Raw genomic sequence first — 22,043 nt, 5'->3', positions numbered from 1 at the left:
CCAAAGAGCTGTTTGTAGTCATCATCTAGTACGACCCAGTCCCTCTATAGATGAAGGATCTGAGGCCTGATTGAAGCAGGATTCAAACCCAGGCTTCTGAATCCCAAGTCTAGTGCTTGTTCAGCTATGGTACATAGCCTTGTCCTCAACAAAGGAGTATCTTGTCCTTTGTGAACTGGAAAATGAATAAAAAACTCACTTGGACAGGGCCATGTTTCTCTATTCCCTCCACCACCACCCCTTATTAGAGCAAGAGTTACTTGACTGGTACTTTTTATTTTTTCAGGATCTAACTTAACTGCACAGTCATACCTGGCTTTTAATCCCTGAAACTTCAACACTTTAATCACATATAGGGCACCATGATAGCAAATCATTTTGGAAGCTTAACTTTTCAGTGCCATAGGATACAAAATATTAGCTATCAAGGAAAATGGCAAAATCCACTAGATCCTTCAGACCCGGGAATAATTCAAATAGACCTTGGGAGGAAAAGATTTTTGTCATGGCATTGAAATGCCATTGTCAGTTGCTGTAGCATGAATTCAAATTCTAAGTATGCCTCCTCCAGCGGGCCGAATTTAGCCTTGGTATTCATTACCAAATATGTCCTGCTGTATTTTGTCTGTAAATAACATTGGAATTGTATGTATCTATATGCAGCTAAATATAGTTTTAAGTGTTAAATTCTGCCCAAGATGCCCATGTGTACAATTTTCATGGAGTTCAGTGAGAGGCCAGGCACAATTTAGCTTAGCAAATAACAGACTTTTAGCAGAAGCATCTCCATCACAGTTACAAGGATTTTGAAAATTAAAGATGATTGTTGTGGTCTAGGGTTCTGGTGAGGCAAAAAACAAGGAGTGGTCCTTAAGGATTGACTCTGGTGGTAATATTGACCATTTCTAGCCCTAATGGAAAACCTTTTAACTACCCTCAATAATGATATTATTAAGGTTTTTCAAAAAAAATCCTACAAATTAATTTTTTAAAAAAACTTAAAAGTAGTTTTTTTAAAAATGAAAAAGCTATGACAGTGCACTGAAAGCAAGAAAATATCTCTCTACTAGAGCATGAATATATATATATATATGCATGCCTTTACACATATATACACACCCATATATACATATATAATATGTGTGTATATATCTCTCCATGTATATGCTGTGTCCCTTCAATTAAATGTAAACTTCTTGAGAGTAAAGACTGTTTTTCATTTGTCTTTATGTCCTAGCATGATGTCTTATAAATACTAATACCAACACCAATACCAAAATGTAGTCATCATTATTTCTTGTGTAATGGTTCTTAGCAATTAATTAATAGTTGGCAAAACATATTTTGGATTATTGGCCCTTAGGGATCCTTTATGCCCCTGGAGACTAGTGTATCTAGAAATATGCTCATTTAATTCAAGTGTGGCTAATCTGCCACCACACCATTGTCCTTTGAGAAAGGGAGAGTGTTAGGCATCCTGGGAGGGCAGTGTCCACTGGCATAGGCCAGGGTCAAATGTCACTGATAGCCACAGTAGGAGGAAAGCATATTGCTACCGCAAGTTTGAAGTTCCTTAGGATGGATTTTACAGAGCAGTCCATACTTAATGCCCAGATAGATTATAGAATTGCTCTATGTGTTTCTTCACATTACAGAGACCTTAACTCTATATAGTGATAAAGAAGTGGGTCTAGGGAATGCTTAGGGTCTGTATAGCTAGTGAGGACTGAAGCTTCCCATGGTCATCCATGTGGGTAGAATTGGGATAAAATGAACAAATCAGCCTTACTTGGGCTGATTTGGGTTTAGGTAGATGAGTAGTAAGAGACAAAGCTGGAAAGGCACGTGGGATCACATTAGAGTAGGAAAGGTTTAAGCTGTTGGGTGAAGCAGTATGGACTTGATCTGCAAGGCAATAGAAATCCAAGAAACATTTATTAGCAGGAAATCTGTAAGTAACCAGAGTGCTTGTTCTAACCCACTTTTTAAGCTAGTGATATATTTTATTTTTCACATCTTCTTCTAATCTATATTCTTCCCTCTTGGCATACCCAGAAAGCCATCCTCCTTAACAAAGAAGAAAAAAAGGAGGGGAAAAACACAGTTCAGCAAAACTAACCAACTCATTATCATTAATATAGGCAATATTCCACGCTGAGCCCCTCAACACTGTACAGAAGGGAATGAGGTGTATTTTCTCTTCTCTTCTTTAAGACCAAACTCAGTCATAATTAGACAGCTCCCAGTTCATTTTACATTTCCTTTTTTGTTCTTTCAAACATCTTCGTTGCTGTTGTCATCATGCATGTTGTTTCCCTGGTTCTGCTTGCTTCACTAAGTGATCTCACATAATTCTTCCTTTGCAGTCTTTTCCTATTCATCCTTTCTAATCATCCAGTAGTATTCTGTCCCATTCATGTCTTGCAAATTAGTTTAACGATTCCCTAGTCAACAGGCTTCTTCGTTATTTTCAGTTCTTCACTACCATCAATATCAAAGTGCTGCTATCAATATTTTAGTGCATATTGGATGTTTCTTTATGCCTCTGACCTCCTTGGGGGTTTATGCTTAGGAGTGGCATGTCTAGGTCAAAGGCTAGGGACATTTAAGTCACTTTCTTAGCCTTATTCCAAATTGCTTTCCTAGTTCCTTCCACAGTGTATGGCAGCAGTCTTTCATATGATTGTTTATAGTTTGAAATACTCTCTTTGAGAACCCTTTGTTCTTATCCTTTGGTCACCTATCTATTGGGGAGTGTCTCTTAGTCTTTTGTTCTTGTATAAGGTCCCAATAGATCTTGGTTATCAGGCCTTTGTCAGAGATATTTGATGTAAAGATTTTTCCCCCAACAGATCATCTGTCCAACTTCTTCTGCAAGAGCTAGCCATCTAATAACAATAACAATAAAAACAAAAAAATATCTACATGGTGGAGGTCCAAGTCAGATCAGCAATCTATACATTTCTTTAGGCTATATTATATACTTCCATTAGAGTTTGACATTTGAGGACTGATTCTATTAGATCTCTACCAAGAGAAAACTTCTGGTAGACATACTTTCACGTGGGAAGCCTGACCCTGAAACTTCGTTGATTCTAGGGATATGTCTATCATATTGTCTATACGATATTGTATCTCTATGATAGAGATAAAAGAATTTCAGCCTCACTAATTTGGGTTTTGGAAGGTTCACCAAGTAATCCTAAATGGTAGTTTGTATTAATATCATTCAATTTTGTAATGTGCCTACTAAATCTGAAAAAAATGTCAGCAGTGTGACTAAGCTTAAACTTTTATGGACACATTAAGAACTCTTTATTGCCTCGTTCCTGGGAAAGATTAATAGAAACCAGTATCAAGCATCCACATTAACTAGACAAGATAGGGCTAAGGATTAAGGTTTTCAGTTGATTGATATAGTGGCTTCACCATAGGCAAGATGTAGTCATTTTCTCCTCTATGCATGCATTATTATACATAGATAAACACTTTGTTGAGCTATATAGCAGTAGAGGAATAGTCTTGAAATTGAATTTGCAAATAAAGTCACTACTGTACTAACTACCTTATGTATGTATAGTGCCTTCTGATCTCATTTCATCCTTAAGTGTGGTGCAGTAGAAATAACAAGAAATGTGGTGTCTAAGAAGAAATGGATTTAAATCACCATTTCCACCTATTCTTCTCTGTGACTTCAGGCACTTTGCTGCTTGGGGCCTAAGGGTACTGCTTAGTCAAAGACAGCTTGTAAAATCTCTTCTCGTGTTAAATCTAGGAGTTAAATCCAGGATCCTGTGATATCTGTGAGGAAGGCAGGTCAAGGATTGCCTTTCTTTGCTGGATCTGTTATTTTATTTTAGTGCGGTCAGTCCCTTCACTTCTGTAAGTCCCAGTTCCTCTGGGCTTTCTCATCCTGTTTCATTCTTGACCTTGTTTTTCCATGGATTCCTCATAAAAGAGTTACCCAACATCCGGTAGTTTTATTGGCACCTAAGCTCTCTTGGTGTAGCACTTGTCCTGCCTATCCCCATTTCACAGATGAAGAAATTGAGGCAAGTTGAAGCTAGTGAAACTGTCACATGCCCCTCTCCTTCAAGATGCCAAACATGTATGTCTCTTTCCCTCAAGCTTCTCACCCCTCTTTCTTCTTCTGTCTCCTTCCTCCCAGAATTTTCTGTAAACCATACTCATGAACCTAGATACATTGGCTTCCTGAGTTCTTCTTTAAAATATCTAGTCCTGGGCATCCCAGGGTTGGGATCCCTCACAGGGCAGAGCTATATTCAAGAGAAAAGGTTATCAAAAAAAGATAATATATAGAATTTCTGTTACTTGAAATTGCCAGGATTTTTTAATAACAAAATCAACACAGCTAGATTAAGAGGGAAAATCCTCAACTAGATGGGAAAAGATCCTTGCATCAAATAGCTCTGATAAGTGCCCGAGGGCCAAGATCTATAGGGAACTAACACAAATACATAAGACTAAGAGACATTGCCCAAAAATAAGTAGTCATAGAGTACGAACAAGTGCTTCTCAAAACAGTAATTACAACTGTCAACCTGAGAGTTTGGTTAAAGTAGGCAAACAGAGCTAGGTGATATGAAAATTCATATTGTTTATTCATTTATTCCCTTAAAGCTAACTTGTACATGATCATGGAGTCAGATAAAGTCTGACTGCCTGGACAAACAAATGAGAAAGCTTATATACATTATTTTCAGCAGACTCAGCATGTCTGCATTACTTCATTTTTATGATCCCCTTGTATATTTAACTATGATACAAAAAAAGGATTTTCCTTAATGGAATACGTTGTAAATACAATAAGTCAGGATAGTTGACAAAGTGTCAATTTCAATTACAACCCAGGATCTCTGTGTTTAATTTACCATTAACATTCCATAACATAGTATATGGCCATAAAATATCAAGATAAGAAAAAGTCACATAATTCAGGATAGTGTCTGGGGTCAAGGTTCTCACCCTTAATGGCCACAGGCAGAGGAAAGAATGTTCTTAGGTCAGCCTGATCTGGCCTTGTTGACATAGGAAGGGATATCTTCTGGGTAAACTCAGAGAACAAAGAAGCTTGGGTTCAGCTCTTCTTCTAGTTGATAATTAATAAAAGGCTTTGGCCCTTACTGAAAGTTACAAAAATGATATTAAATGACATTAATGATCATCACTTCTTCCTTTTGGTCAAAGGCAAGCTGAAAGCTTCGCATATAGCCCAAAGAAGGTATGGAAAAAAAAAAAAACCTCTATCTTCCTCAGGAGCCCAGTTCTAAAAATCCTTATCTAGGTGGATTGAGTTTTTTTTCTTCCTGTGGTTGGACATCCCCAGAGATAGGGCAGTAATTGTAAACTAATTGTAAACAAGCAGAGGGAGCAAGTTGCAAGGGGGATCAGGGTAGGGAGCATAAAGGGAATGCAAAGGGACTTAGGTAGGGAAAGAGCAGTTCTTCATTCGGGTCCTGGTCCAGACTTTTGGGAAAAGCTGCCTGCATCTGATGCCATCCCCTTCAGGCCCTCTTGAAACCGGAGGGGAGGCAAGGTCTCCCAAGGGCTCAGATGTCCACTCAGGAGCAGGGGCTGTCCTCAGATGTGACAGAAGGATCAAGGAGTCCATATCCACAAGTTGGCAACCATAGAAGTAGTTAGGCCTGACAGGAGCTCCCAGAACACATATGATTTGATAATTGAGAGGAAAACAGCACAACATAGGTCCCAGCCATGCAGGGCTAAGTTCAAACAGTGCAATAAATGGTTCAGTCAATCTATTAACCATATGAAAGATGGATACAAATCTGTAATAATAAGAAAAAAAAACAAATTAAAATAAAAACTCTGAGCTTTCAACTTCTATCAGCCACATTGGCAAATGTGGCAAAAGGAGTGGTGATTGAAATTGTTGTTCAGTCATGTCCAACTCTCCATTACCCCACTTGGGGTTTTCTTGGCAAAGATTTTGGAGTGGTTTGCCATTTCCTTCTCCAGCTCATTTTACAGATGAGGAAACTGAGGCAAATAGAGTGAAGTGACTTGCCCAGGGTCACACAGCTAGTAAGTGTCTGAGGCTGGATTTGAACTTAGAAAGATGAGTCTTCTGAACTTTTAGGCCTCTCACTCTATCCACTGTGCCATGTAGCTGCCCCAGTGATGATCAGTAGTCAAACATTTATTAAGCACCTACTATGTGCCGGGCTCTGTAGTAAGTGCTAGGGATATAGATAAGAAAAGGAAAACAGTCTCTGTCCTCAAGGAGCTTGCAATCCAATGGACAAAGACAATACACAAAAGGAAGTTGAAAAGTGGGTGGGGGGCACCAGAGAGCAACCAGTATATTCCTGGAGTTGAAACCAAGCAGAGCAACTGATGGAAAACAAAGAGTTAGCTGAAAAATTCTGAGCCTTCTCTATAGAGGAAAGCTTGGAGAGGAGTTTATTGCTTCACCTTCTAACCCTACAATCAGTATTGACTATCAAAACTGACTTCATCTGTGGTGCTGAGATTTCAGGTGACCCGCTTGGAGGTGGAGGTGGAGGTGGCATGATGTTTGATAGAGCAGAGCAGTTGCTGGAAAATGAGGAGTTGAAAATGGAGGAAAAGTAGAAAAAGAGCATACCAAGACATTGTTGGTGGAGCTATAAATTGGTACAACCATTTTCTTTTAAGAAAATGATTAAAATGTCCATGTCCTTTGACTCAGAGAGCCTGTGAGACATAGTATACTCCGAGGAAGTCCCATATATACCAAAATATTGACAGTGGCACTTTTTGTAGTAGCGAAGAATTCTAACAATGAAGTGCCCTATTGATTCAAGAATCACTAAACATGAATGTAATGGAATATTACCATGTTGGAATGCATGATGAATAGGAAGAATACGGGGAAGCAAGGGAAGATGTATGTCACTTGATGCAAAGGGAAGTAAGCAGAACCAGGAAAATCATATTGACAGTGATTATGACATTATCAAGGGAAAGAGCTACCACAACAAAAAATGAGTCCAAATGCAATAATAATAATAATTAACAACCTCTTCAATCAAGAAGATAGATGAAATTGTCACTTTTCTTCTTTATAGAGATGGAGGACTATGGAGGACAAACCTATATATTATTGGGCTTCATGGATTGATTAATTTTTCGGAACTGCTTTTTTTCCTTTTCTTGTAAGGGAGGACCCTCTGGGTGGGGGAGGGTACGTATTGCGAAATAGAAGTGATGTAAAAACAAAAGATGTCAATACAGTTTTTTAAACGATATATCAGAAAAACTGCATTATTACATTAATACTAATAAATGGCAATAAACATTTCTTGAGTGCTTATTTTATATTCATTGTTGAGAGTAGGCCTAGAGATGGAGAGAGGCCTAACACATGCTTCCTGCTCTCAAGGAACTTATCAGCTATTTGGAGAGACAGGATGAAGATATAAAAAGAGACATAGCTATGGATTTGGCACTGAAATGTGCTAAGTGGTTTAGACAACTGCTCTTTGCTTTTGTTCCTGTGTGCAGATGGGGTCAAAGATTAGTCAAATCAAACTGCTTTCAAAATACAGGGTTCAGTGGGCGTAGTATCAAAGTGAGATATTTATAGACTTAAGTGTATAAATATCTGTCTCATTGAGGATCATGCCTGTGAAGGGCTTTAGAATTTTATTTTCCATCTAATATTATAATTAATGTTCTTTGAGTGAAAGTGCAATAAATTTCAAAAAGAAAAGAAGTATGTTTGGATGATTACAAAATTAAGGATGAAATAAGCTCTAGTGAACACAATGATGGATGTAATTTTTTGCTAATCTTTTCAACCCCATAACCTCAAGATAAATGAATTTTACACCAAATATAAAGTAATTTGCAACTGATTTCACAAGATGAGACAGAACTGCCAGGTCAATTAAAAAAATCCATGAATTCATATTGAAGAATGTTAATATAGTCTGATATAGCAATCCTCCCCCACTAGACCTAATTTACCTAGGGCAGGTTTTTCCTGTGATCTTGGCTATAGGGATCCCCATGCAGCTTGTAGTGACTTTGCCTAAACCAGTGCTCTAACCACTCCCACTCAAAGAAGGGACAGATGCTGATTCTGACCAACCAAGTAAAGGAAAGGAGGAAGGTGAAGGAGGAATTGGGCCAGGACAGAAATCTGCCACGAACCATGGTAAAGTCTTGACCTCCCCCACCCCTTCCATGAGTCCAAGTGGCAGGAAGCTTAAGCATCCCTGCAGGAGTCTGTGCACCAATGGTGGGGAAGAGCCAAAGAGTTAGTGATATAGTAAATGCAAGAAAAGAATTGAAACACTGAAAATCTCAAGAAAGCTGCCCTATGCAATAAGAGGTGAAAAGCAGTGTGGTCAAGTGGGATGAAATTGGCCTTGGAGTCAGGAAGACCTTCGTTCAGGTCCTTCCTCTGATCCATACATGTTTTGTCTGTGACTAAGCAAATCACAACCTGTAAGCCTACCCTCTTCTCCATCTCAGGTACTTTTCTAAGACTGGAGGCTGCCTAGTGACTTATCTATATCAGTAGAGGGAGTTCTCATACCAGGAGTTCCCTAGACTACCCTCTCTTCCTCCCTCCCCCACAAGGACCACAACAAAGCAGACAGATGCGGTGAGAAGGCAGAAATCTGAGCATGTGATGAGATACCCTTAAAAAGAAACATTACAGTATTTCACCTTTATTTGCTTGCCTAGTTGCCTAGTGAAAGAGGTGATTATTTAATAGATCATATGAGTATGGTTCACTTAATTCCAAATAACTCTGACAGTGTTGTCTAGTAAGCCCTGAGTTATAGCCAATTTCTACTGAAGAAGCTTTTGCATTGATTTTATGAACATTATTTATTTTAGTGGCTCTATGCATATTTATGTTTGGAATTCACTGCCTTCTTTGAAATCAATCCATTCTTATTTGTTTTTATTTTATGCAACTTTATTGGCTCTCAGTCCTGCAGCACATGGCCTCAGATAGAATAAGCTCTCAGTGAGCGTTTGTTGATGTGACAGCTTTTGTATGAGCTTTGTGATACTTCTCCCCCAACATCAATAACACAAGACTTTGCTTAGTGAGTAACAATGTGATTGGGATGACGTAAGCTTGTCATTTGTAAGAATGGTTATATACCACTCCTGGCAGATTAAAAAAAAAACAAGAACAAGGAGGGAAGATAACTTGATCCACTCCTATCTCCAGCCTGTTTGTGTATGTAGTACATGTGCTCGTGGTGGTTAACCGTATAACAGTTTTCCATGTTGATGGAATTTCAGTGCTAATTTCAGAAGAGTAATATTTGTGCATATGTTTAAATGGAGACATCTCTAATAAAATTTGGAGCCTTTCAGAGTAATGATTAGTTGTGATGTGATATCAGGTAGTATTGTTGTTTCTTTAAGGATTCTACACCCAACATTGGCGCTAAATGACAATATACAGTAGGCAGTGGGAGTTATGAATAGTTTTTGGATTATTAGGTCGCCGCTTTGTTAGATATTTCAACTTTTCAGTTTGTTAATTTTTACCAAAAGATGAAAGGAAAAAAAATTATATATCCCAATCCTAGATACCAATAAAGATCACATTTTAGCTGGTGAAATTGAATAGGGGTGAGTCAACCTTCAGAAATTCTCATGTCAGATTTCTTTGAAGACCAGTTATTTCCTGTTCAAAAACAAAGCACCTGAATATCCAACAATCCACTTCCCTCTTTCTGGGAAAAGTCGCCTTTTAAGTGACAACAGAAAAATCAAAACATTATACAATTTATGCTGGCTGAACGCAGGGAAATCATGTTTGTTTGGGGACCAGACTCTGTGTTCAGTCAGAGGTTTTTCTTCTTCTGTCCTTGATTGTTAAAGCAAACTTATATGAAGCTAGATTAAAGAATCTCCAGGTACCATTGACATATCAGTTGATACCCTGTCAGTCATAGCACCAGGTAGGGATACACGGGCACACTTTGATTTTTGTTCCATCAACTCCCAGCAGCCATCAAGGGAATCATTATATTTCTCGGAGTGAAAAACATTGAAATTGTAGCTCTTTGCAGCCAATCTACAGAGCATGCGGCAAGTGAAGAGCTCAAATTCATTGGTATTAGTGGCAGAGAAACCCACAGAACTCTAATCATGCATCGCAGTTCAGGGACAAGGCAGTCATCTTGATGGACTTTTGAGAACTCTCTCCTTCAAACATAAGGAGAAAACTCAGGCATAAGATGCTAACTCTCCCATCTTGACTTCTTTAATTTGCTGTCAGTGATGCCACTGATGTGAATTTTGGCAGGGTTAATTGTAAGGAATTAAAAAGCCAGTCAGAACAGACTGGACCCTTTGCATGCCAATCAAGAGCTAGTTCTGGCATGAGAAAATTTCTTCATTAATATACAACCCCAAAGGGCTACTCCATGCAGCTTTTTGAATGTGAATCAGAAACTCCCAGAGCCCCTGCAGGATACTGGAGAAGTAGAATTCAAAGGAGGTTGACTGCCACTTTTATAGCTGCAGGGGAATGATTCAAGGAATGCCTGGCAATCACCTGGCTAGTGACATTTGGAAAGCAGGCTTCAGAAATTGTTGTGTGAGCATGTTATGGGCTTCAAATTATGATTTAAAATACCTTCTATGTCCTGGCAGCTACGGGAGGTTCTGTGTTTCCCTCTTGTGATCCAGGCAGCAGCTGCTGACATGTGGCATCTTAGAAACATTGCACTGCCATTGGCTACCATTTGGTGTGGCCCTGGAACACCCCTGGGGCACCTATTCATTCCTTAAGAAAATGTCACCAGTTTGTTCGAAGCTCTATGCTTCTACCGTCAACCCCAACACTAAAGAGCGATCTCATTATGCCACATACATTGCAGAGAGTAAACTGTGAACAAATCTTAACACAAATAGTACAGCTGTAAAGCATCCGTGGCAAAAGTACTCTTTCATATGCTAGTGTTTAATTTATATTTTTGTAACCTCAAAAAGCCACTTTACTGAACAAATCTGCTTGGAAATGATGCCACGTAACATAGGAAAATACTGCTGGAATATTAACTTTCAGAAGCACTACAGTTCTGTTGTGAAGAGGATTAGGTACTTAGACCAGTCCCAGAGTAACTTTCAGATATTAAGACCCTGCTCCAGAGCTCTAGTGTGAGGCTCACATGATAATCATTAACACACAACAAGGAGAACGCCATTCATGTGCATTGTTCCTTTCCATAATAAACAGATTTGGCAATGCCAACACAGGCCTATTTTGCACTTTGCTTGCTATCAAATAAGTAGGGGAAGCCAATCGGTGATTAGAACAAAGGAGTAAAATTATAGAATTCTGGTTTACGATGATACATTTCTCAGAGAAGCATAGAACGTGAAAGACCAAAGTATTCTCTGCCTTGGTTATTTTCTTTGAACTGGAGGTAGTGGAGGGAGATGCAGTGGGAAAAGACTACTGAATTTGGAGTCTGAGTTCCTGTGTCCAGACATTGGCCCTGTTGCTCTCTACCAGTGTGAACGTGGGAAAGTCCCTTAAAGTCTCTCTTTGCTCACTTGCTGGGTGAGGAAGCTGAACTGCAGGACCTCTGAGATCTCTCCCACCTCTGAGTCTATGATCCTGAGGGGCAGTGCATTCTAATCTAAGATCTTCCACTAGTCCTCTGCTTCCAAACCATTTACCCTCTCTGATGCAGGTTCTTTATTTGCAAAATGAAGGGACTTCAATGACTTGATCTCAAAACTCCCTTACAGCCCTGAGGTTATAAGATTCCATATAATGCTACCAACAGTTAGTTTTTGTTGTTTGTATCCCTTTACTGCACCTGCCTAATTTCTCTGTGGGGCTTTATTATCTCCAGGCCCCTAGAACCTTCTTGGCATTTTATGTACTATTCTTTCTCCTGCTTAAGCCTTTAGACACCCTGAGAGTAAGTTGGGCCTAGAAAGAGGCATTGCCTCTGTCAAAGCTCCGGAGTATCATTTAGGACAGGGGTGTTCTTGCCATTTAGTGCCTCAAGGACCCAAAGAGTACCCTGGTGGCCAAAAAGAGTTAATGCATCTCCCTAAGCACCTAATAATGAGTTCTGAATCAGGCATCAGAGTTTTTTGAAAAATATTTTGACAGCTCTCTTTTGTTTTTCCATCACCTTCATATCCAAGTATATCCTTTTCTGTAACTTACCTAGCAAGTCATCTCCTTTAATAAAGAATTTTAGGAAATGAAAAAAAAACAAACTTAAAAAACTACTTTGATTATATCACCAATGTCCCACTTTACACTTTTTGTACCTCTGCATTTTCTCTTATCTTCGTTGTGGCCAGCCTGGATTATTATAATTAAACTGCATTGGAATTATTATTATTATTCTTGTTTTCTTTTCACTTAACTTCGTTGTAGACATTATGTGTATTGTTTTCCTGGTTCTTCTTGCTTTACTTTGCATCATTTAATTTGTCTCCCTATGCTTTTTCTGAAGTCTTCATATTCATTATTTCTTTTCTTGTTCCTGTCACCAGTTCTTTAACTATGTGAAATAGCAGTTGAGAGTGATGACTTCTTATTATTCTTGGATTTATTGGAGAACCTTCTATTATTTTTCCATTGCAAATCATGCTAGATTTTTGTTACACATGCATACAGACATATGTATGCGTACATTTATACATCAGTACCTTTAAATCATATGAAAATGGCCCTTGTATGCCTCTATTTGCAAAAGTTTTTAAATAAATATGAATGTTGTACTTTGTCAGTGGCTTTTTCTGCATCTGTTGATATAAGTACTTGATTTGTTTTTTTTTAAATATAATTATATTATTTTCAATACGCTGAACCATCCCTGCTATCCTTGGTACAAATACATCATGGTCAGGGTTAATAAATTTTTGCACGTACTGTTGTCTTCTTGCTTGGATTTAATTTTTTAAATTATCTTAATATTTTTTAAATAATATGCCAACATTCATTAGTGATATTGTTCTAGGTTTTTAACCTTTTTGTGTGTCATAGGCCTCTTTGGAAGTCTTGTAAAACCTATGAGTCTCTTCTTACAATAACATTTTTAAATGCGTAAAATCCATAGGCTAACAAGGGAAACATATCGTTTTGACACATTTAAAAAGAAAACAAGTTCACAGACTCAACCCTAACTCTAAACCACAATTTAACTATTAGGACTATAGAGTAGAGTATTTTTCTCTTAGATTTTTGGGATTAATATAGCATAAGTATTTACCATGATTTAAATATTTGATCAATTCACCTTTAATTAGATTTGGACCAGAGACTTTTTGTTTTTAAGTTACTGTGTAGATCAATTTCATTTTCCGAAATTGGATTCTTTAAGGTCTCTATTTCGTGTTCTGTTAATAAGAGCATTTTATATCTTTGTAGATAATATTCTCTATCTTTTAAATTTTCAGTTTTTCTGGAATGTAATTGTGTTTAATTGATTCAGATAATAATTTGTATTTCTTCTTTATTGTAGTTTTCCCTTCTTCATGTTTTTATTTTGTTAATTTAATTTTTACTCTCTTCTCTTCGATCAGGCTAACAAAAGGTTTTTGGTTTTATCTGTCTTTTCTTGGAACCAAATTTTAGTTTTGCTTAACAATTTTTTAGTCTTTTTGTTTTTTATTTTATGTATTTCTTTGAATATTTTCAAGATTTTTGTTTTTTGTGGATTTTGTAGGTTGGTTGGGGTTTTTTTAGTTTTTATCTTGTTAATGTGTATTTTCAGGGATATAATATCCTCTCTGAGGACTGGCTTAGGTGCACTTTAAAAGTTTTGGTGTAGTATCTAACTATTATCATTTTCTTTCACATAGTTTTTGTTACTTTGGCATGTTCTTTGGCTCATTCATTATTCATTATGTCTTTAGTCCCATTATGGGTCTGTATCTTTTGCTTGTATTCTTTGTAGAAATTATTTTATGTATTATAGTCCATAAAGTATGTGTTTAATATTTCTGTTCTTTTAACATTTATTTATAATTTCTTTGTGTGCTAACATATGAACTATTTGACTTAGGTACTCTGAGGTCCTAATTAATAAGTATATTCTTTAATGTTCCCATTCAGAAGACTCCAAAGGTTTTTTTTAACTTTAGCTTCTCTAACAATTTGTTTAGCTCTTTATTTTCATTTTTTATTTTCTTTCTGTCAATTTTGTCCAGTCCTGAAAGAATATTAAAATTATATATAATTATTCTACTGTATTGGCCCTTTTGCAATTCAGTCAATTTTTAAAAATGAAATTAGATGCTAGGCCATTGATACATATATGTTTAGTGTTGATATTTGTGTTTTCTCCAATTTCATCATTGTAATTCCTACCATTTTGGGTACATTTTTGCTTGTACCTCTCATTTTCAATTTTTTTAAAGATATGATTGCTGTATGTAACAGACTTTTGGATTTAGTTTTCTTATCCATTTTGTTACTTCTTTTCTTTGTATTGGTTTTTCAGTCTCTGCACATCCTCTTCCTGCCTTCAAGATCATTCATTTTAGCTAATGTTGAATTCGTGTATTCTTTTAACATCTAATCTGCCCAAATTTCTTTCTCTTCAATATTTTCCACAAATCAGTACTGTTGCAGCAGCATTCTCTCTACCAAGTAGGAGTCATATCTCTCTCCACAAATGCAGCAACATACAGAATGTTCTGGGGTTGGTTGGAGACCTGTTTACACTTCTAATTCTAACCATACTGATTTTGTTTGTGCAAATTCTTATCAGTTTTATGCAATAAAATGATAAGTTTTATCTTTCATGATCTTCTCTATACCTTTTTTGATCAATAATTCTCCTCCATGCAAAACTGTTAAAGTATCTTCTTTCATTCTCCTCTCATTTATGTATGATTTCATCTGTCATATGTAGGTCATGTATCCATTTGGAGCTGTGGTACCTGGTTAGAAAAATTAGTCTGAACCTATTTTTGCCAAACTGCTTTCTATTTTCCCAGCAAATTTTGTTAAATAGCAAGCCCTTCTCCTAGTAGTTGGTGTCCTTGGGTTTGTCAGATGTAGTGCTGCAACTATGATGAGTTGCTTGCTATCATCCTTGAGGTTTGTATGTGAAAAACAATGCAGGGCATTTCTAGAAGAGCCAAATATGAGATCAGTAAGATGTTTCTTGATTTGCAGCTAGTTGGACACTCTATTTCAAAAAGCCCTTTCACATTCAAATGAAGCCCAACAACAAAAGCACCTTCTTCAATTTCCCCTTACATTATTTGTCCCTTATTTTCCCCCAAAATAATTGTGGTGTTATTTCAATATGTGGCAACCTACATTTCCTTCTGATTGTAAATTTTGAACCTTGATTTGCTGAGATATATGCTCAATTACATTTCTCTCGAATTTCTAATTTTCCCTTCTCCCATCATCCTTTGTAAGGTGTGCCTTGTCACCAAGAGATGGGACATTGAACTTAGAGTCCATCCACAAAGAAAATCATAGACTTCCATAGGAAATTATAGACAAGGGTCCTTTTTATCATCATCATAAAGGGAGAATGTTCTTGTATTCAAATTAGAAAATCGTTAGACTACATGTTGAAATCTACTCATGAGTCCAAGCCTTTTCTCTCATTCTGTTTACTTCTTCTCTGAATTTATTATTGCAGTGTTTCTCAAACTGTGTTCCACAGTTCCATGAGAAACTTTTCATTCTGGTTATTTCTTTCTCTGAAATATTATGTGTGAAATGATCTATGTATCAAACATACCATGGAAGATATTTTTTTTCAGCATGAAAATAGGATATTTTGCTCTAAAACGTCTCTACCTCCACTGCATTGCAGGAGCATTCCGTACTCTCACTCCTCCTTGATAAACATTTCTGGCTTTGAATGTATTTCTGATGTCAAAGAGTTCCATAGTCAAATATGTTTGGAAGACACAAGTCTATTTCATGATTCCTGATCCATAGGCTCCCTGGCCTCCCTTCTTTCACAAGGATTGGACTTCATTTATTACATCATGAAAAAAGAAATTCCCTTTCTTTTGAGAGGGAGCATTACTTTTTGTAATATGCCCTCCATATATGTGACCACTTCTCTAAACTTAATTTCATATAGCTCAAGCATTTTGTAAATGAAGTACAACAGCTTTCTCTTTATACCTTCTTTCATTTCAGACAATTCTTTGGAAGCATAGACATATAATTTCTGTGTAGAGCAAGTAGACATGGGTCTTGTTCTCCCATCTAAAATGCAGCTCACTCACAAGTTGTTACTGTCTAAGGAGAATCCTAACACTGCCACATTTCCTCATTAGTTTCGCATAAGACAGACTCCTGTGTCACAGCTGATGGAGCCTTTATGGGCCTTTTAGCCAAATGACTGATGTTTCCCTCGTTATGTCAGATCTGAGGACACTGCTGGCATCTCTCTTTATTCGCTGTCTAACACCATCAATCGAGCAGCTGCCATGCACCCATGATCAGGCTGATTATTAAAATGTGCTCAGGAGCCTGCCGACACCAATTTTCTTTCATCTGAAGAGGCCAATATAAATTGTCTCAAGCCGACAGTTCTGGAAAGGAATATCTAGTGTAGAAACCTATAGGTGACATCAAACCTACTTCTTCAGGAACTGGATATGGGCCATTCAAGCAATCTTTGGTATGTGATGGAAAGAGTAGTGATAATTAGCATAAAATGCCAGAGAGAGCACCTCTGCCATGTTTTATACCTAGGGAAACTGAGTCCTAGAGAGGAGAAAGCCCTTGCCCAAAACTGAGTATGAGAGCCTCATCTTAAATCTAGTCCTCAGGGTTCTTCCCTGTTTCTTCCCACTGCACTGGTTGAGTTGTAATTTTAGTTATAACCAAGTTCCTATTTTCAATTGATATTTTGGTACCTTTCATTATTTTGTTCTTGGATCTCTGTCATAATCAAAGTTGGACTAACTGGTCTTGAGATCTACAGAAGACCGTTAATGAAGGACAAAACCTGCTATGATGGAAGAATCATCAGAATGTACTATTTTCACTTGAATCAATCAACTAGCATTTATTAAGTGTAGATACAAAGACTGAAGATACAAAGATAAAGCTGAAAGAGTCTCTACTTTGAGAGAGTTTATGTTTTGCCTTGGGATGCCACCTGTGTATGAACAAGTATATGCAGAATAAGTATAAAACAGTAAAAGGTAGTTTAGGGAGGAAATAGCAGCGGTAAAAGCTGAGGAGGGGGTAGAAGGGAGAAATGAGAAAAGATAGGCTGAAGATAGTATTTGCGGTGCTGAAGGAAGTGAGGGATTCTGAAAACTGGAGCAGGAAAGGGAGTGTATTCTAGATATAGGTGATAGCCACTGAAAAAGCAGAGAGGTCATATACAGGGTGTTACATGTGAGGAACAAGAGGGCTGCTTTTGTTGGATTGTAGACTGTGGGAAAGAGTTAAATATCTACTAAGGCTGCACAGGTACATTTGGAATGGGTTGTAAAGAGCGTTTAAAGGCAAACAAAGGAATTTGGAGTTTAGGCAGCTTGAAGTCACTGGGTTTTATTGAGTAGGGGAGCGACATGGTCATATCTGTGATTTGGGAGAATGGATTAGAAAGAGGAAAGACCTGGAGTAGGGAGGCCAGTTAGAAAGCTATTATAGTGATCTAAGCCAGGTGATAAGAGACTGAACTACAATGGTGCTTGTGTGAGTGGTGACAGAGACAGTTGCAAGAGATAAGGAGAAGGTAAAACTGACAGGATTTCATAACTGATTCAACTGTGTGTGTGTATACAAGGTAGACAAGATACACACACACACACACACACACACACATATATATATATATATATATATATATATATATATATATATATATGTAGAGAGAGAGAGAGAGAGACAGAGACAGAGAGAGAGAGAGACAGAGACAGACAGAGACAGAGACAGAGAATGAGAAGCTGAGGAAATAACCCTGAGATTGTGAACTAACCTGGGTGATCAGGATAGTGTATTCGAAAGAAATAGGGAAGTTTGGACAAAGGGGACATTTAATGAATCTTGTTATGGACATACTGAGTTTTAGGTGCCTATGGGACATCCAGTTGGAAATGTACAGTGAGTAATTGGTGATGTAGGACTGGAGAGAGACTAGGGTTAGATTTATACATCTGACACTCATCAGCATAGAGATGGTAATTGAACCCATGGGGACTGTTGAAGTCACCGAGTGAAAGTGTACAGAGAAAATAGAAGCAGACCTGGGACATCCTCTTGGGGTATACCCACAATTAGAGAGCTTGACATGGATGAAGATCAATCACAGAAGACTGAAGAGGAGTAAACAGACAGGTTGGAGCACAACTAAGAGGACCAAGAGAAGTAGTGTCACAAAAACCAGAGAAGAGAGAGTGTCCAGGAGGAGGTCGACAATATCAACTGTTTCTTAGAGATAAAGAAGGATGAGGAAGTTAAGGATTTGTTTTGTCAAATAGTAATACTGGGTTAGTTGGCTTTGCTCCACCTTCCTTTAGGCCAATAGGCTATATTTGCTGGGTGTCGGGCTTGGGTTAAGAGGCATATTATAAGGTTTTTCAATAGCTCAATGCTCATCTTGTGATAGAATCTGTGACCTGGGACTCACTCAAACCTTACGCCACCAACTGAGATCCTAAAGAATGACAGGTCTGTGACATGCCTTGAGAGAGAAGCCAATTTTTTTTTTCTCCCTTTGGTCTTTTCATTCAACAGAAGTAAGTTAAATGGGGCTCTTTTTCTCCTCCCCCCTCCCCCAGACCCCCAAAACAAAAACCCTTGGATCATCTTTTGCATTGAGAAGCCAAACCTTTTTTTCCTCAAATAATGTATTTTGGAACTTCATTTTATGCTGTAGTGTTTGAAATTTATCCCTAGACTGCCTCAGCAGGAGAGGTCAAACAGACAGCATAGTGACTGACATTGCCACGTATTTAGGAAAACGTGCTGAAGGGGCAGATGGCATTTTATATCCTCTAGTGCAGTCGTATTGGATAACTCTGTTAATCCTCCAGACCAGCAAGTTCCTGTAGTAAAAAGAAGTGACTGAGACATTTTGTGTACACATTTCATGGTTTTTATTGTAATGGTATTTCTATGTGCTGAATGAAGAGTCCCCCAAATATGCCTGTTAGGGAGAATTTTTGGTAGCTAGATCTGGCAAGCATATCTCAAATATGGGAAAAAGTTTGGCCAATGTATTCTTGTATTAATAAATCATGATACTGTTTTTTCACACTAATTTTTAGTATAAATATTTTATTGTTGGGCTTTCAAAAATGTTACTTTCTCTTCCCTGTTACCTCCCCCTACCAAAACAAGCCCAAAACCAAACCTTTCTCCCTTGTAATACAGAACAGTTAAACAAAGTGAATTGATCCATTGACCACGTCTGATAACATCTGCCTCCTCTTGCACCTTTAACCCACCACCACTCTGCCATGGGCCATCTGAAGTCCTGAGTTTTCACTGAATTGAGCAGAGATCTTATGTCCTTCACTCTTTTCCTTGACATTGTTGTGGTCGTGTACGTTCTTTTTTGGTTTGACTCACTTTGCTCTTCATCAGCTCATATAAGTCTTTTCATGTTTCTCTGAATTCCTCACATCTGTCATTTTGAATGGTGTGACAATATCCCATTCCATTCCCACAGCCCAGTTTCTTTAGTCATTCCTACTATAGAAGGCACCCACCTGGCTTCTCACTTCTTGGTTACCACAAAAATGCCACCATGAATGTTCCTCCTTTGCAGGGTATTTTGCCTAATGGAGCTTCATCTTCAGCAGAAAGTTGCAATATTTGGAATCTCAAAGGCCTAAGAATCAGAAGGAACATCACTGGCCAGGCATTCCTTCTCTAATGCTTGCATCCATCATTCCACAATATCCAGGTTCACAGGATCATAGGTGTAAGGCTAGAAGGAACTTTCTAGGCTTTCTAGTCTAACCTCCTCATTGTGTGGGTAAATAAACTGATACCAAGAGAAGTGAGGTGACTTGTACAAAGTTATAGAGTCTGTGAGTGGCAGAATCAGAATTTGAACCCAGGTCCTCTGATTCTAAATCTGATTCTCTGACTACACAACCAGTTCACTTTGGGATCACTACAATTTTGAGGAGCTTCTTGCTTATATTGAGCATATCAGGGTATCCTAAACATTTTAGTGCAGTTTTAAGCTTAAAATGACATTAAGACTTCTGGGACCAACTGTATACTGCCTCCCTGTGATTCCTACACATTATGCTTAGCTTTGTCCCCTGGAACCACAGCATAATGCTTCAGATATTTGAGGACAGTGATCGTATTGACCCTAAGTTTTCTCATTATCAGTCTAGTCACCCTTGTTTCCTTTAACTATTCCTTATAGAAAAGTGGCAGTATATGTATGATAGGTATGAAAAGCAGCATGGTGTCATGGATAGAGAGTTCGGCTTTGTTGAAGCCAGGAAGCCCTGTGTTCAAATCCTGCCTTTGATGTACACTAGTGTGATCTTGGGAAAGTTGCTAAGCTTGTCAGTGTTCCGGGTCTCTCAAAAGCTTTCTGCTGTTTTCTTCTCCACCACTGTCTCACATGAAGAGAAGCCACTTCTCTTGGCCAGGGCAAACCACTCTACATGGTCAAGTGATCCCATTCCATACCATCTTCTCTAGCACTTTTCCTTTTCTATTATCCTCACTCTCTCACTTGTCTTCAATCTCTCCCTATATTCTGAGTGCTTTTCTACTGCTTACAGATGTGCTCATGTCTTCGGCCACCCTCCAAAAACCCTCTTTTGATCCATCCATCCTTGCTAACTATCCTATATCTCTTCTACCTTTTCTGGCTAAATTGTTCAAGGAGGCTATCAACAATCAATCCCTCCACTTCTTTTCCTCTCTCTCCCTTCTTAACTCTGCACTTTGGATTCTAACAATATCATCACAAATGAATGATTTCTTAATTTGCCACATCTAATGATCTTTTTTTGGTCCTCATCCTTCTTGACCTCTCTGCAGCTTTTGATACTCTTGATCACCCTCTTCTCCTTAATACTCTCTTTTATCTAGGTTTTTGTGATACTGTTTCCTCCTGGCTCTCCACCTACCTGTCTGACCAATTCTTCTCAGTCTCCTTTGCTGGATTTTCAGGTGACACTCAATAACCATCAGGCTACACCCCCTCCAATAGGTAAATGTTTAATAATGAATTCTCTGAAAAATACCTATGACATGCTTTTTATTTTAATCTTCATTATTTTTCCCATCACTTTCTTAAGTCTATACAACCAACAAAACAAATCAAGTCCTGCTTTGTAGGGTGTGCTGATTTCCATGATGTAAATCTCACATGTAAAATTTAACAATTGGCTTTCACAAGTCAGGGCTCTGTCCTTGACCATCTCCTCCTCTCCCTCTATAGTATTGCAATTTGTGATCTCATCAGCTCCCATGGATTCAATTATTATTTCTGTGCTGATGGTTCTCAAATTTACTTGTCTTTCCCTAACCACTCTCCTGACCTCCAGTTTCACATATCCAGCTGTTTAGTGCGCATTCCAAACTGGATGTCTTAAGACAAGTCAAGAAGTGAACTCATTTACCTATTCCCCCAAACTCTCCCATTTTCCCATCTTCCCTATTACTTTGGAGGGTACTACCACCCTCCCAGTCACCTAGGTGTCACCCTCAACTCTTCTTTCTCTCTCATCACCCATATACAATCATTTGCTAAGTCATGTCTTTTTCTCTCTTCACTACATTTCTCTTATATGCCTCCCCTTCTCCCTTCTGTACCACCCTGGTGCAGGCCATCATCACCTCACACTTGGACTATTGCAATAACCTGCTAGTTGGGGTCTCCCTGCCTCAAGTCTCTCTCCGCTTCATTCTATCATCCACTGTGTTGTCAAAGTGATCTTCCTAAAGCTCAGGTATAGCTGTGTCTCCCATCCCTCATTTAGTCAAATTCTCTGGCTCTCTATTGCTTCCAGATTCAAATATAAAATCCTCTCTTTGGCTTTGAAAGCCTTCCATCATACAGCCTCTTTTCACCTTTATGCATGCTTCTCAT

Source organism: Trichosurus vulpecula, chromosome X (genome assembly GCF_011100635.1).
Source record: "Trichosurus vulpecula isolate mTriVul1 chromosome X, mTriVul1.pri, whole genome shotgun sequence".
NCBI classification, from domain to species: Eukaryota; Metazoa; Chordata; class Mammalia; order Diprotodontia; family Phalangeridae; genus Trichosurus; species Trichosurus vulpecula.
This window is presented reverse-complemented; position numbering follows the sequence as displayed.